Below are 13257 nucleotides of genomic sequence, written 5' to 3' on the forward strand. Positions count from 1 at the left end.
TTCCTCACCTGGTACTCCGGCACACTCCTTAACCAGCAATTGCCAGGCAAAGCCAGCTCAGCCCGCCGCATCCACGTGAGGAAAAAATGGGCATGTCCATTTGAGCACACGTTTTATTTTTCTAATTTTACAATAAGATTAAACCGGCATGAAGACGTGTGTTAAAAGGGATGCTTTTAAATTCAATAAATAAGTGAGACAGGAAAAGACAGTGAGATTCTAAAATGCGTTAAAACAAGATGGGTGGATTTAGACCCGGGTGAGATGTCTGAGTACCACGGTCTAAACAGACCAGGCACCTCAGACAAACATGTCCTCAGTCTCGATTCTGGGGATGTCAGTGCGACATCACCTCCATGACCCCCTTCCCTCCCAGCCCCCCACAGCTCTTCGAGGGGTGCCCCGCCCTCTGCTTCTTGCTCTAGCCTGTTAGTGCTTCCTCTTGGCAACCTCCCTGGCTGTTGCCTTTACATCTGGCCATAGAGACTCTCCTCCTGGTCCAGGGATCCCACCCGCCTCGCCTCCACTCCTTTTCAGGGGACCTCTCTGACTCAGGTTCAGCATGACCTACCTGGGTCACCTGTTGGTTTCTCTAAGTGTATCCTGTGGCAGACCGGCAGTGCCTGGCTTCTTGGCTTATAGCCCTGAGCTGGTATTTATCACTCATTCACTCATCGATTCAACAAATATGTGCCAGGCTTTGGGGTAGGTACCATGGGCATCACAAAGGGGCATTCAACACACCCGTGCCCCCCGTCTAATCGGGGATGAAGCTATACTCAAAGCCCTGTGATCTCCAGCTCCTTGGCTGCCGGAGCATCTCAGTGAGACTCCATGTGTGTCTGGCACCTCCCGTGTGGCACTGGAAACCCCTCCCCCTGCCTGGACTCCTCCTGCTCTCAGAACCCCAGCTCCCCTCTGGGTCACTTGCAGAGTTCCCATTGCCTCTGCAATGGACAGGCCAGGACGACTGGGGTCTCCAAGTCACTCCTCCCAGCCCAGGCAACCATCTCCCTCCTTTTTTTTTTTTTTAACTTTGATGCTACTTAAACCAAGCCCTTCTGCCCAGTGACAGAAGCCTGTATCTTCCCCTTAGACTTTTCAGAAAAAAGAAGAGGGGTCAGGCAGAGGAGGTGGGGGGCGGCTGGGGGAGGGGGCGGGGGCAGCTGACTGCTCTCTCATCCCAGGCTGCCCCAAAAGTCTTCCCGATCTCCAGGTGGGACTTTGCTGTCACCACCACCCCTGGCCCCAAACGCCTGGAGATGCCCTCACCTCCTGTGCTGGGGCAGCTTGGGGCACTATTTCCCCTTTCCATCCAGGGTCAGGAAAGCATCATTCTAAAGGAACATATTGGGAAATAACAGGGTGTGTAGGTTGGGGCGGGGGGAGTGGGGAGGAGGCCCCTGAAAACTACAACAGCCAAGTACACTCCCTCTGTAGCCAAAATATAGTCACTGGCAGGCCAGGGTGGCCCCAGGCAAGAGGGCCAGCAGGTCCTCCCACTTTACTTCAATCCTCCCCTGGCAAGAAGCTAAATCCCCTTTCATCAACTGATAAATAGATAAACGAAAGGTAGCATATCCGGAGTTCCTGTCATGGCGCAGTGGAAATGAATCCGACTAGGAACTATGAAGTTTTGGGTTCGATCCCTAGCCTGGCTCAGTGGGTTAAGGATCTGGTGTTGCCGTGAGCTGTGGTGTAGGTCGCAGATGCAGCTTGGATCTGGCGTTGCTGTGGCTCTGGCGTAGGCTGGCAGCTGTAGCTTTGATTAGACCCCTAGCCTGGGAACCTCCATATGCTGCGGTGTGGCCCCAAAAAGCAAAAGCAAGGAAAAAAAAAGGTAGCATATCCATCGAATGGGGTATCTTTCAGCATAAAAAGGTATGAAGTAGGATACAGGCTAGAAATGGATGAACTTCTAAAACATTATGTGTGGAAGGAGCTAGACACAAAAGGCCACAGCTGTATGATTCTGTTTATGTGAAATATCCAGAATAGGTGCATCTGGCGAGGCAGAGAGTAGACTGGGAGTTGCCAGGGGCTGGGACAGAAAGTGAGGGGACCATGAGGGGGGTGACTGGTTAACAGGTATGGGGTCTCCTTTGGGGACGATGACAAGTTCTGGAACTAGATGGTGGTGGGGTGAATGTATTAAATGCCAATGAATTGTACACTCAAAAATGATTGAAGCAGTGAATCTTATGTATATTTTACCACAATTAAAAAAAAAAAAAAAACACAAACGGGAGTTCCCATAGTGGCTCAGTGGTTAACCAACTCAACAGGATGCAGGTTCGATCCCTGGCCTCCATCAGCGGGTTAAGGATCAGGTGTTGCCATGACCTGCAGTGTAGGTCGAAGAAATGGCTTGGATCCTGAATTACCGTGATGTGGTGTAGGCCAGCAGCTACAGCTCCAATTGGACCCCTAGCCTGGGAATCTCCATATGCCAAGGGTGCAGACCTAAAAAAGCAAAAGACAAAAAAAAAAAAAAAAGAAAAAAGAAAGAAAGAAAGAAAGAAAGAAAGAAATATTTTCAGGCCTTGAATATTCCCCTTCACTTTCAACCTCCTAACCCCACCCCTGTTTGAGAGGAAGAATTCTAGAATGAACTCTTCTACTGGAATAAAAGAGGCAACTTTCCATTTCTGCTCTTGTTGCTGGGAGGTAGGGCCCACTGGCCACAGCCCCCTCAGGACGGCCCCACAGGGCCTTGACTGAGGCAGTAGGTGTCACCTCAGACCTGACCCCTGGACCAAGAAGAAGAGAACCAGCCTGGTGCCTATTCCAGGCCTTCACCCTAAGCCATCTCCCCAGCCAGCCTGCCCTCTGCTGTACCAGCTCTGAGCTTCGTTGGTGGTCCCCAGCCAGGGCCAGAGGAGGCTGATCTGCTGTGTCTACTTCCTCCAGGTCCTCTGGCTCCTGTCACAGAAGGACAGGCAGGATGGAGCCTGTTCAGAGGTTCACATACGAGCTCACCAGGTCTGAACATAGCCCAACCCCCATGCTGACCAGTTCTGCTGCTGCAGAAAGGCCCAGATGACAACAGGTAGCCTCCTCGGTGATAACATGGACCCCTTCATAAGATGAAGTTTGCTGTGGACCAAAGCTGACCTGGGAGCCAGGCAGCCCAACTCACCACAACATGACTGGTAGACACCTACACGGGGCTCAGATGTGTCAGGGAGGAGAAATGGCATTTGGAGACACAGGTCTGGGCCCAGGCCAGTCCTCCAGCAGGATGGCAGGAAGACAGCCAGAGAGATCAACATTCCCGGAGGATCCTGCGGCTCCTTAGCTTACCCCCAGGCCAGAAGCCAGGATATATCTGCTTTCTCCAGCTTGTAGAGATCAAGACCTGACTGAGTGCCTCGGGCCCTGCAAGATGCCACTTTCTTTGTTGGGCTGGCTCTGTGACCCCGTCCCAGGGCCAATCTGACCTACCTTGCTGTGGACTTTAGCTGCTGTGGTTTATCTGCTTGGATTATTTAAAGTCTAACTCTTCCGACTTCTTGGCCCACCAGGAACCACTTCCATCTGAGGCACCGTATCACAATCCCCTCCCCCAAACTCTTGGGGTAAAATGGGTTTGGGAATTCAGAGTTTGGGAGATTTCAGGACGGCTCATATAACCGTGCCTGCATTACGTATTCTACCGCCCTGCAGGGTACAGAGCAGTACCCATCATCAAACACATGAAGAGATCCACAGGGAAACAGAGGAGATCTGTGCCAAGTAGGATAAATAAAGACTCTAAATAGCTTCACTTCCCTTTAGGTCAGAATTTGCAGCCAAATAGTTTTGGCAGCAGACATACCAGACAAACGAGCAAAAACAAAGCTTTCTGAATCCGGGATTTATCGAAAAGAGACTGAGGATCCGTGTTTATGCTGCCTAAGAGAGAACCAGGCAAGAGAAGTTATCCTTTCGAAAGGAAAGAGCTGCGATGGAGCCTGCCCGCGCCCCCACCTCCAGCCTCTCCTCTGAGATGCTGGCATGGGAGCCCAGCCTCTTTACCACTGGTTTGGGACTCTCTAGAGTTATGGGCCCCCTGACTGTGTGCTGAAGGCCAGAGACTGAGCCATCCTGAGTGCGTTTCCTGATCTCTTTAAACCAGAAGAAATCGATTCCAAGGGCTCCTTTGACCTCGGACATTTTATGACCCTACTCTGTACAGTAGCCAAAGCTGGCTGCGCTCTTCACTGGAGGCAATGTCTTCGCCATGGAACCAAGGAGCACCCCAAGAAAGCATGCGTCCCTCTCAGCACCCAATGCCCCCCCCCCCCGGAGTGTCTTTGGACTAACACTTCCCAGGCCCTGGAGGGTCCTTTCCTCCTCACCAACCTGGGTGGGAAACTTGCACTTAGGGATTAAGATCTGCTTCGGATGCCCTCCTCTGGGACCCCTCTTTATTCAGGCTTCCCTATGGATGCTTAAATCATAAAGTGTGTGGCATTTCTCCGCTTCGGGCAAGCGAAGATTCCACGGCCAGAGTCTGCATTGCCATCCGCGGTCCCAGAGGTGTAACGCCGCGTCTGGAGCGCGGCAGGTGCTGGGCAAGCGATCTTGGGGTGGATGGGTGGGTGCTCGGTCCTTGTGGCTTCCTGCCAGATGGACTATCATGGGGGAAGGGAAACAGCGCCCGTGCTCCATCTGGACAAAGCCCTGAGGCATGTGAGGGAGAGGAGGTGAATAGCGCAGGAGAAAAGAAGCCTTCGCGTGAGACACGTGTTACAAGCCAGGTGGGCAGCTGCAGGATCACAAAGTAAAGCGAGAGGAAGGAACTGGAAAGGCCAAGGTGGAAGGTCCTCGACGCAAACCTGTGGACTTTGGTATAAAACAGGGCATGGCCCCTCGCACACCTCTTTAAGAGCAGAAAGAGGCCATCCTGGAGGAAGCGGTGTTCAGGGTGGGGAAAAGGAAAAAGAGAAAAATAGAAGAAAAGGAACCCAGGCCTCAGCAATCGCCGGCCGAGCCAAAGCCCAGGGCGCCAGGGGCTGGGGCGCTGCTCACCGCCGCCACCAGGTGGCAGCAAAAACCCGCCAATGGCCCAGAGCGCGCGCCAGCTTCCCGCTTCGGACCCGGTTCTGCTTTTGCCCTGGGCGCGCACTGCAGGAGTGGAAGGCTCCCCACTCACGTTACAGCCAGGTCCAGGCTGAGCGCATCGGCCAGGTTCTTCTGGTACCCAGAGGCGGAAAACCTGTCAGTTCAGGAAAGTTCCTAAACTGGTGTCTGGAAGCTTCTCGAGGGGCTCCTGGAATCGAGATGCCCTATCCTGCTCCTCTCCTCCGCACGTCCCACCCTCTCACCCCAGGGGAACGATTCCTTCTCTCTCCCTGCTCTCTCCGCAGGCGGGCTCAGGCGCTGGACTCTTCTGCGGAACACAGCCTCGGTTCGCCTTCACCTGTGCGAGTTCCCACTCACAGCTCAGGCTAGGGTCCGAGAACGAGTCTGCAAGCTCAAGTTCCTCGGTCCTGCTCCCTGAGACTTGTCATACACACACGCACACTCAGTAAACACGGGCGGGCAAGCAGACAGACAAAAACACACACCAGACACCGACTCGCGCAGTATCGCCCCGGCCACGCGTACCCGCGGGGCTCTCGAGGGGCAGATGTAAGAGGCCGCGAGGATCGAAGGACTCGGTGGCAACATATCTGAGTTTAATTTTGACTCTCACCGTTCCTCTGGGTCACTTACCTCCCGTTCCTCCAATAACGGGATCGCCAAGATGCCTGGCGGCTCAGAAGCCAATGCCTTCTCCGCATCAAAGCTTTTGCGGCATCTTGGAAAGCCTTCTTTAGTGTCCGGCTGGCTCAAAAGGTAGATTCCCCGTGCTGGGCCCTGCGGATACCTGGAGCCCAAGACTTGAACGACGCGGAGAAAAGAGTTTGCTGCACTCTGCGCGCACGAAAGTTGCGAGGAGCCAGTCGCACTAAGACGAAGACCCTCCAGGCGCAAGAGTCCTGGATCCCCTTCTCCATCTCTGACCCTCGGGGACCCCTCGCTCAGGCCACACTCCCATTCACCTCGTGTGCTGCTCTCCTCGGGTGTGCTAGCTACTCCCCGTGGCCCCGCCAGGCCTGGAGCCTGAGGCTCAAGCTTTCGCCATCCTGCCTCACCATAGCGCCTCCTCGGAGAGAATGCGGCTGCGAGGTGGAACTAAAGCGGACATGGTGGTGGGCCTGGGAGGAGACCTGGACATACCGGATTAACATCCTGGGGGAAGGGCATCCGAAAAGTGTACTGGTCTTATGCGCTCAGGGGATCCACTGACAGACCCCTCTAAGGACTACCCGTGAACGTTTTGAGAGGTTGAAGGTCGTGTCGCTTCTGGAGAAATGGGTCAGACGGTGAGATCTGGGACCCAGTCATAGATCCACGGAAAGGTGACAACTAATAATCATCCGGAAGCCCATATGTCTCCGCTTGGTCCTCATTCCTCCTTGGGAATGTCTTCTGCCAGCCCTGCTGCCTTCCCTCGGGCCCCTTTCACTTCCTCCCTCCCTATGGGAATAGCCTCTCGTCCCACCTTCCTGTCTACAGCCTCACTCCCTCAAAGCCTTCAAGCGGAGCTCTGGGTATGATCACTAAAGCTCCCCATAAAGCCTTATTTGGCTCCCCAGTGCCCATGGGATCAAGGCCACCCAACTTACCCGATCTGGTAGCAGGACCCAGACTCTCCCTTCTCTCAGACTCAATGACCAGCTTCTTTATGCACCCAGGTGCCGCAGCCAGGCTGCACTGCTCTGCCCTGGAACCCAACCTCCCCCATGCCTTTGTGCCAGCTATTGCTGCCTAAAATCTTCTCCAGGGAATCCAATTCCTCTTTCTGGTCAAAGCCATCTCTTCTGTTCCTTTTCTATTCCTACCCCCAAAGCTATAATTAATCTCCCCAAGTTGCCTCCCCAAAACCTTTGGACGCAACTTCTGGGGTCTGTTGGTTCCTCAGTGATACCTCAACTGATCACTAGATGTGAGTAACTTAAGGGCAAGGCTTGACCGTGCTTGTAGCTCCCCACTCGGTACTTATATTTAGAACAAGTTGGATACATTAGTACCCAAAGCACACATGGCTCTGGACACTGTCCCTCCCCCTCAGGCATAACTTCAGGAAGAAGTGTCACAAAGGCCAGAGGTAAATATTTATCTTGCATCTCATGGGAATGTGCACAGTCTCACTGCACCCTCCACAAAGTTGACGTGTTATACATTTCACACTCAAATACACACCATGGAGTCCTACGCCACTGGGCAGCGCTGGTGGTGCTGGCCAAGCCCAGTCCAGTCTGGGAGAGGAGCCCCCTGAAATCCGCCTCTCCTCTGGGCTTCACAGGAAAGTGGCCCTTAGCCCTTTGCCTAGCGCTTCTCTCCCTTAGGAGGAGCGTTTTGTTTGGGGCTACCTCTGTGCAAGGTCCAAGTTCAGAGCGTGAGAGATTGTGCCGTCCAACCAGTGGAGCCTGGGGTCGCAGCTCCCCGCCCCTCCCCGACTTCCTTCTCTCCAATTTTCCTAGCCGTTTGTGCCTAAATATGGCTCTTAAGAAAATTTTTCCTCGACTCCTGGGGACGCAAAGGAGAGTAAAGGGGACATTTGAGTGCACAGATGTGCGGGGACGTGAAAGTTCAAGCTGGCTGTGTGACAGTGGCCAAATCACAGCCCTCTCTGAGCTCTAGTTGCTCCTTCCCTTGTAATCAGAGCCGCTCCAAGCTCAGGGACTTCAGGAAAAGGCCAAGATAGCCGGGGCCTGGATTCCGAAGGCCCGCAGGTGTACCTCGGTCGGTCCTTTCCCTGCCCCGTCGAGCCGCGCCAGTGCGGCCGGGATCAGGCGCGGGCGGCCGGGAGGCGGTGGCGCGGTCCGGGCCGCTGAGCCAGAGGCGCGCACGCCGGTGATTAGCAGCGCGTTCAGGCAGTAAGGGACCGTGCTGAGGATTTCTGTTTAATAAAGGTCGCAAATTAGTTAGGATGGTAAATAGTCCTCTCAAAATCCAACCACTGCCGTCGCCCGCCTGGAAGGGCTCCAGGCCGCCCCCAGGCACAGGCCAGCCAGTCGCTCGGGGCGGCCCAGCACCGCGGGGGATCCCGCGGGGGGGAGTGGTGGCGCCGCGGGAGGAGCGGGGCGTCTGGCCCGAGAGGCTGGGGCTTCGGCCGCAGCGCCTCCCAGCGGCCCGAAAGAAGAAAGACGGAGTCCGAGCCAGAGAAGCGGGGACAAAGGCCCAGCGCCAGAGAGCGCCGCGGAGGCCGGGCGGCGGAGCCGGCGCGGGGGAGCGGAGCGCACAGCCGCCGGGCGGAGGCGGCCTCCTCCCAGACCCCAGGGGACTGCCGCCGCCGTGCACCGCTGGGCTCCCGCACCACTCGGCCTGGTCCCGGCCCCTCAGACCTTCCGTTTAGGTGCCTGGGCCAAAGCCACTCTCCTGCCTTCACCTCCAGGGGTCCAAGAACTCATCCCTGGCCCCAGGCCCACCTTTTGCAAGGGGAAGAGAACATCCGCACTTTTCGGGACCTTAGCGACTCCAGCCGCGCAAAGAGGCTCTCCGCCCTCAGCCAGGCAGTGAGCCGCCTGAGACGCACGCAAGCGTATGTGACTCTCCGTGTGCTTTCCTTTCTGGCTAGCACATTCTGTAAAGTCCTCAGTATGTGAAGGATTAGACTTCTGCAGGTTAAGGCCCTACCCTTTCCTTAAAAAAAAACAAAAAACAAAAACAAACAAAAAAACCTGTGCATAAATCTGGAAGAGTCATCATGGGCTTCTTTCTAAAAAGTGAGGCGATATTGTGGGGAGTGGAGATGCGCTTCCGTTCTGTGCAGGAGAAGGTGGTGCCTACAGTGGGCGGCTGTGTGTGGGTGTGTGTGCACCCGCGCTGGCAGGCGATGGCCGTGTGTCGTTTGAATAAAGTTGTACATGGGGGGCTCTGAGAGTGTGCGGCGTGAGGGGAGGGGCTGCTGCTGAGCGCCCAGAGGAGTGTGGGGGGGGTGCTTTCCTGGGTGGGCCTCTCCTGAGCAGAGGAAGCTGGAGAAACTTCCCAGCCCTCAGGGGAAGGGGCACTCGGGGGACGCCAGAGGGCCTTGCACACTTGCAGCATTCAGTTCACTTCCCAGACCCAACCAGCCACCAGTCACTGTGCTCCCCTGGGCACTTTGTTGGCGACTGAATTGTTCCTGGGATCACAGCCTCTCCTCTCCCCAACCTGGCTTGGCCCTTCCAGGGCTCCCCATTTCCCTCTAGTTCTTCTGTTCCTGTTCCTCCCCACTTTTGGTCTCAACTCCCCCCCCCCCCATCCTCTCTTCCTCCTCCTGTTGCTTTTCTCCCCTCTGGGGGATTTCTCTTAATACAGAAGTTTATTCTCCCTTTCTTTCTTGCTCTGGATTTTCAAATGGAGACCCCCTGTTCCTCTGACCACTCGTAAGATTAAGTGTGTTTCTCTGAAGATGCTTATCTAGTTCTCTGCCAATGTCTTTGGGGCCCTGGCCTCCCGGTGGGTGGGTGTTGCACACGCATTCGCAGGGAGGGGGTGCTTCAAGTTTGGGGCAGAGAGGGAAGGAAGGCACATTGTCTGTGACCAGCTTCCTACTCCTAGTTTATCAGATGAATCAGAAGGTGAAGAACGTGTAAGGATTTAGGAAATGCTGCCTGCTCACACATGTTGGTCACAGTGGACATTCCAGAATTGTGAGGCATTTGAGACAAGACACTGAATGGCCATCTGGGTCAATATTGCCGGAATGAGAACATTTGCCCATTCTCACAATTGTAAAATGTCCTTCCCTTCCTCCAATAATCCTACTGGAAGTGCATTGGGTTTTTGAAGCTCACAGGGCATTAACATGTTGAAGCACTATGTAAACTTCAAGACGTTTGGGCAAATGGGTGGCATTTGAGTGCCTGGAGTCAGGCGATGGGGTTTGGGGATGGAAGTACCACTGGGTGGCATTTTTATTATGTCTTTGGGTTGGTGCATAATATGCTGTGTGTCTGAAGGTTTCCTCTGTGTAGACTCCATGTGTGTGTTTGGGTGGAAGTGCGGTGGCTGTGTTCTCTGGCTGTACTGACTGCTCATCTGCTCCTTTTCTTGTGTATGAACTTTTGGTGAGCCCTGGCCCACTGTGCTATGCCCTAAACACTCTTGGTGCTACGATTGTTTGATGCAGATGTGTTTCTTTTGCAGCGTGTCTAGCTCTGGATAGCTCAGGATAGCAGGGTGCGCTTGTGCGACTGGGCGGGTTTGTGTGTGCAGTTGTGCAGGGTGGAGTGTGTGCACCCTGGAGAGTGTGCCTGCAGGGAGGAAGGAGAATGAAGGGTTCTTGGGTTTGTATCTGAGGACCAGGACTGATGTGGAATCTGGAAAGAGGAAATCAGAAAGGCAGGCCCTAGGTCGTGTTGGGAAGGAGCTCTAGGGATGCTGGGTAACTGCTCTGGGAGCAGGCAGATGTTTAAAGGGAAAGAAAGGGCTCCACGGGGTTTGTGATGACCTGGCTGGGGGTTGAGGTGTGTGCCTAACATGAGGTGGGATATGTTTGTATAGATAACTGAGAGTGTGTGTGTGCACACGTGCACACACACGCGTGCACGCGCTGTGGTCTAGCCTCTATCAGCCTGGCTGTGCCTGCCCGCTCCTGCAGAGCCCCGCCCGACAGACACAGCCCAGCTCAATCAGCCGCTGCATGAATACACTCGAATGGAAAGTTGTGCTCAGCTGACCGGAGAAATTGGAGCCGGGCTAACACTGTTCCCCCCGCTCCCTGGCTCCCTCCTGCCCTCCCTCGGGCCAGACACCCGCCTGGCTCGTAACCGGAAGGGGCCTGGGCGGTGGGAAGTTGAGTGGGCCTGAGTCCAAAAACTTGGGGGCACACATCCCCCGAGGACCGCCAGGCAGGTCAGCCCCAGCTCTTAGGGGTGGAGGGGTTAGGGGAGGACCCAGGAAGATTCCCGAGGGGGCAACCAATGCTTCAGGTGACCCTCACACAAAGACCTAGGTGGGAAGGAGACAGAGAAAGACAGGGAGAAGAAGAGACGGATGTCCCCTGCTCTGGGAGGCCAGGCATGCCCAAAGCCACAGGCTGCAAGCTCCAGCAACCTGTGCCATCTTCTCCTCTCAGAAGAAATGGAGGGAACCACTCCATTGCCACAGCCCATACTAGGGTTGGGTTCTAACCTCACTCTGGTCGCCTAGGCCTGGGCCTGGCCCACCCAGGGCCTCACTGGGGCTCTCCCAACATCCAAAGTCCAGCCATCCCTAGCTGGTCCCATGGCCTCCAGCCCCAATCCCAGACCTCCAGGCTCCTGTGCCTTCAATCCCACTATTGATCAGCATCCCACCCCGCGCTGTGGCAGCTTCCAGGTCATTTCATTTTAATCAGCCGTATGGCTCGCCAGGGATAATCAACTGCGCTGGCGCTGGGCAGTCGATTCTGCAGGACTCGAGGAAGCCAGGAGAGGGGCCTGGTGGGGGCGGGGGGCCGAGGAGGGAGAAGCGAGCAGGCCTGCAAAGGGATAAGTTGACCTATCTTCCCTCGGGCAGATGGCTTCTAGGGGTCAATGACTTTGATACAGATTTTCCCGGTTCAGGTTCCTGGCGCAAATCCCGGATTGCCATTGTTTTTCTTTGAGGGAGGCAGGGACGACGAAGGGACTATTCCCAAATTGGCAGTTCTTCCTCAAGCCCCTGACACCCTAGCCTAGGCTACCCAGGTCCAGGTACACGGAGGCCTACGCACAGGGGGAAGGTTCTGAGCGAGAGCGCGCCCACAGGGGCGCCAGGCGGAAGCGCGGGGAGCTCAGGCAGGGATGCGCACAGGGCAGCATGTACCGGCTCTGGCACACCCGGAGAGGAGCTGGCGCCCTGACCCAGGGAGGGCCCGACACAGAGGGCCGATGATCGTTGGAGGCCTGCTTACCCAGACTGACCAGGCCCACGCGAGAGCACATGTCGGTGCCTGCACTCCCGCGCGCTCACAGCCGCAACATTCCCAGGCGGTAGGGGCTGCGCACTGCGGCTGGGATGGCTTTTCCCCCAGCAGGGCTTCAGCTGGCCTTGCCCTCGAGCTCTGCCTTGGCGGCCCCTGGGACATTGACTGCCTTGGCCGTGGCTTTGAGGGACCCAGAAAGAGAATGGCAGGCAGCAGATTAAAGGAGAGATCTGGCCGAGAGGGGCCTCTTTTCCCTCGCTCCGATGTTTAAAGGGGCAGGGGCCAAATCCAGTGTAACATCCGCAGTGTGTCAGGGTAAAGGGTGGGCTGCGGAAGCCAAAGAGTCCAACTCCCCTCCACGCTGCAGTCAAAGAAGACCCATTGAGACTCCCCATCTCTTAAAGGAAGAGGAAGGTGGGTTGAGGGGGACCAGCCACCTGGTGGTCACATTTCTGGAAGCAAGAGAATCCACACGTGTCCGCACCACATTCATGACCCACAGACATGTGTCCACCACCCAGAAAATCCTGCACACACAGCACCCTGTAGGTGTACGGAAGCCACTCCTTGCAGACCTGGGTACAAATAAACCTGCCCAAGCCACTTACAAATGCCCACACTATGAAAACACATTCTGGGCACACACTGATGCAAGGCACACACTTTTCTATCAAACATCACAACACACACACACACCTTTATACGCAGACCTTGATTGTGTGGTGGAAGCCAGCTTTCAGAATGGCACACATCCACACCACTCACAACCAGCACTCACACCTCTCCCACAGGGACATTCGGCAAGTGCAGAGTGAGGTATTGGTATTTGTACAGACCTGGGTAGAAATGTAGGAAATGAGAGTGGCAGATGAGAGACAGCAAGACAGATAGCAGGCTGGTGACACCCCACAGGTGCCCCCCCACCCCAAACAACCGACTTGGAAAAGGAGGAGTGGGCGCTGGATGCCCCAAATGCTTTCTTTGTCAGGTATATTGAGAGAAGGAAGTATTTTAATTCCACTGGTTTGTCCCCTGTCCCCAGACAAAAAGACATCTGCTCCCTAGTGTCAGCAGTCAAGGCCCTTCCAAGGGTCACTCCCCAGCTGCACCACGCCTTTCCTTCCACCCACCAGTTCTGGTCAGTCAGTTGTGTTTAGGCTCCATCCAGACCCCCTCACGCTGTCTGAGGCAGCTGCTTCTTGGATTTCCAGGTCCAAGCTATGGGTCAAGTATGTGACGGGCCATTTGAAAATGAGGGTAGGGGACAGGACCCCTCACCCCAGACATCATTCTGTGGGCACCAGACCTGAGGCCCAAGCTGAGCAGAACCCAGGCAGCCCTTTCCCTAAATT

Source organism: Sus scrofa, chromosome 3 (genome assembly GCF_000003025.6).
Source record: "Sus scrofa isolate TJ Tabasco breed Duroc chromosome 3, Sscrofa11.1, whole genome shotgun sequence".
Taxonomy (NCBI): domain Eukaryota; kingdom Metazoa; phylum Chordata; class Mammalia; order Artiodactyla; family Suidae; genus Sus; species Sus scrofa.